Below are 3,681 nucleotides of genomic sequence, written 5' to 3'. Positions count from 1 at the left end.
CAATTCTCGAAGGCTGTTCCCAGTACACGTCAGACCCACACGCTCAGCCCCAGGCCCTGAGGCTGGCAGCTTCGCCCAGAGCACGGGAGGGGCCTGACTGATGAATCCTTGGCTCCCTGGCCTTGGGGCTGGCACACAGCAGGTGCTCAGGAAACCCACTGTTGGAGGGGAATCCGAACGGATTTGAGGGGATGACTGGTGAGAACATTCCTACAGCTCTCGTGTGGGCACCGTGCTGAAGGAGTAAACCTGCATTAAGTCAGGTCCTCCTCACACAGGCCTAAGGGCCAAGTCTGACAATATCCCCATTGACAGGTGTAGAAACTGAGATTCAGAGCAATAAATCATTAGCCTGCGATCACACAGCCAGTGAGTGACAGAGCCAGGATCTGAACCCACACAGAGCCCTTAGGTAACCCCACACCCGGACTCAGCCAAGGTGAGCAGAGAGGTCCCAGGCAGGGGGGGGAGAACTACCATACATCCTTCAAGGGCTGGGACCCTGGGGGGGGGTGCCCCTCCCCCACACCTGTCATGACCACTCTTCCCATCCCGCTATAGCCTGCGTGAGCCAGCAGCGACAAGCTGGCAGGTAAGCACCTTGTCACAGGTTTCTCATCTCCCCAGCCTCTCTCCCCTAGTGGTCTCTGGGCTCCCTTCATCTGTCCTACCTCATACGGACTCCCAGCCTTACAGTCCGCCCCAGCTCCCTTTTGGTAGTAGGTGTGATGTGAAAAAGAAAGGGGAAGCGGAAGACGATGCAATGCTGGCCAAGCTCCCTAAACTCTCGGAGCCTCAGCGTTCCCACCTGCAAAACAGGGACATCCCCACCTGCCACGGAATGCTGTCCACGCAGGTGTTTCATCGGTGACCTTGCACCTAAGGGTGGTTTCCAACACTCTGGCCTCGGGTGCCCCACGAGGTGGACTCGCTCGTCCGGGGAGCAAGTCAGGCTCAGGGAAGTGAGGTGCCCCCAAGCACCCGGCAGAGGATTCACTGGAACAAGGGGTGAGCAGTCTGTCCGGCTCCAGGAGAGGCTGCAAATGAACCCCTTGGGTCTTCCCTGGCGACTCAGCTGCACACAGCCAGGTGTGGGCCAGATGTGGTGGTTCCCTAGCCCCATGTGCTCACACTTCTAGGGCACTCCCCTAACAAGCTCATGCAGCATGGTGTTGGGGCCCCTACCGGGCCAGATGGGTGCCCTCGGCCCACCGACTCCAGGCTAAGTAAGGTGTGTGGGTGGGGCAGAAGGCTAGGCACTACGGCTGACTGCAGAATAGAAAGGAAGCTAGCACCCTTTCTGGAAAAATCGATGGGCAGATGATGCTTTCAAAGTCCCAAGCTGCATGGAAACCACACAAGAAAGTCAGGGACAAGAGAATCAAAGGGCCTTCGAGGGGGTGGGGCCCTGAGAGGTGAGTGAGCCCAAGTCCCCATCAGCATACAGATGGGGAAACTGAGGCCCAGGGTGGGGCCTTGACCTCAAGGGCCCCGAGTGTGTTGGTGCCTCTGCCATACATGAAGAGGTCCTGCGGCCGGTGGCCCATTCAAGGTGGAGGGTGGGCCCTTTGCTGGTCTTCATGCCTCCTACCCCAGCCATCTGATCCTCTCTGGTCTTGCCCACACTACCAAGGGGTCCGGTTTAGCCTCACCCAGGAAACACCAAATCTTAAGTTTTTCCCCGTAGGTTTCCGCTTCTGGTGACGTCCTACTCCCTATCCCCACACTCCCCTCACCTGGTAGGCAGAGCTGGAGAGATTGTATTCAATAAGCGACTACATAGTTCTAGAATCAGAGTCCACCTAACGGTAAGCGCTCATAAATGTTAGCCACTATCACTAGGCACGATTATCACCACATTACAGCTAGGGGAACTGAGGCTCAGAGGGACTGACTGGCCCACAGATATGAAGCGGGAGCTAGAGGCTTCACTCTCGTGGGCTTTTTCTGTAAGCTAACAGTTCCTGAGTACCCCTGGCAGCCAGGCTCTGGGCCAACTGCACAGTCCTCACCATGGCCCTGTGGTTTAGGAACTATGATCACCCCCAAGAAACTGAGGCTCAGAGAGGGCAGGCGATTTGCCTGAAGCCACACAGCTGGTCCACAGCAAGCCCCCGGTGATCTCAGGCAGCCAGGCCCCCATCTGCACTGCCCTCTCAAGGAGTAAGCACCCTGCCTCTTGCGGGCGGAGCTCTCCCCCAAATCAGACTCCAGGTGTCCATTCTGTTTCCCCAGCAATGACTCACAGTGGAGCCTGACCCCCAGCGGTCCTGAAACTTCAGATTAAATGAAGACCCAGGCTGGCGCTTCAAAGATGGGGCTGTCTGGGAAGCCCACCACCACAAGACCAGCCTGAGAGGCCTGACTTGGGAGGGGCTAAAACCAACAAGCCTGCTTTCCAGGATCGGGAAGAGAGCAGTGCAACATTCTAAGACACAGGCTTGCTGTGATCAAGACGTGTGTGTAAAGCCTGGCCACCCAGATCATCAAGTCAGGGTCCTACCCTCTTCCAGAACCCGCTCCCACGGCCAACGGCCCTCTCTCCCCTACGCCCTCCCCGAGCTTCGGCTCCATGAGGCGACGAGATCCTCTTACTCAAAGCTGTGCCCTTGCTCTCCCCCTGATGGCAGCCCCTCCCCTGCCATAGCCTAGGCAAATTCCTACTCATTCTTCAAGGCCTTCAAACGCCACCTCCTCCTCGAAGCCCTTCTCAATTGCTCCGTAAGAATTCACAAGAGTACCCCAGGGAGAATATTTCCCTGGGCCTCTGGGTTGCTGGGACAGCCAAGCTTCCTCATAACTACAGCTGTCACTAATCGAACACCTGCTGGGGGCAGGCACCGCACCTGCAGTCTCTTCGAGCATGAAGGCAGAGATGCCCGTCCCCAGGGCCCTGCCTTTTAAAACTGGAGCTCTGAGAGCTGCCCAAGGTCACGCAGACAGGAAGTGGCCGGGGAAGACTGCCTCTCCAAACTGTCTCACTCCAGAGCTCCTGGGATGCATCCCATCGGGGGCATCCAGAGAGAGCGGGCCTGCGTGCCAAGGGGGTGCCCGCTCCAAGTGGGCAGGCTCTGTGAACTTGGGCTGGGTGAAGTGAGCCGCCTGGCCAGCCGGCCCCGCCTGGGGCTCTCTGTACCTCGGGCCACACGGTTCTTGAGCCCGGGGCCTGGAACGGACTCAGCATCTTGGCCTTGGGGAGAGCCTCGCCACTCTTCCTTCCTCTTCCATCTGGCAAAGGGAGCTCCATAGGAAGGCCAGGCGGGCAGCTGCAACTCACACAGTCTCTGCAGTGCTTTCTGGCTTCCCTACGGGGGTTGGCTTATGGGCCCAGGACCTGAAGGAAATGCCAGGGCGGATAAACAAGCCCACCGCCTGTTCCAGAAGGAACGTTGTGTAGTCACAGAAGGCTCTGCAGCTCGGGGCAGACTTCCCCCTCGCAGGCATAGCTTGTTTTGCCCTCACCTGTCAGGCTCCGTGGGGAAAAATTCTCTTTGGGTGGATCTGGCCGAAGGAAATGAGTCGAACACCCTTCCTAGGGGGCTTGGCAGGGTGACTGTTCCTGGTGGCCCACTGTCCTGGGGAATCTGTGGGTCTGGATCTTCTCCCCTGGCCTCCAGGTGATAACCTCCTCTGTGCTCTGCTCTGGGCAGGTGCCGGGAACCCTGGGAGGGTGGCCTAAAA

The sequence above is a fragment of the Mustela nigripes genome, chromosome 6 (assembly GCF_022355385.1).
Source record: "Mustela nigripes isolate SB6536 chromosome 6, MUSNIG.SB6536, whole genome shotgun sequence".
Taxonomy (NCBI): Eukaryota; Metazoa; Chordata; class Mammalia; order Carnivora; family Mustelidae; genus Mustela; species Mustela nigripes.
The sequence above is the reverse complement of the archived record's forward strand: the minus strand, read 5'-3'. Positions refer to the sequence as shown.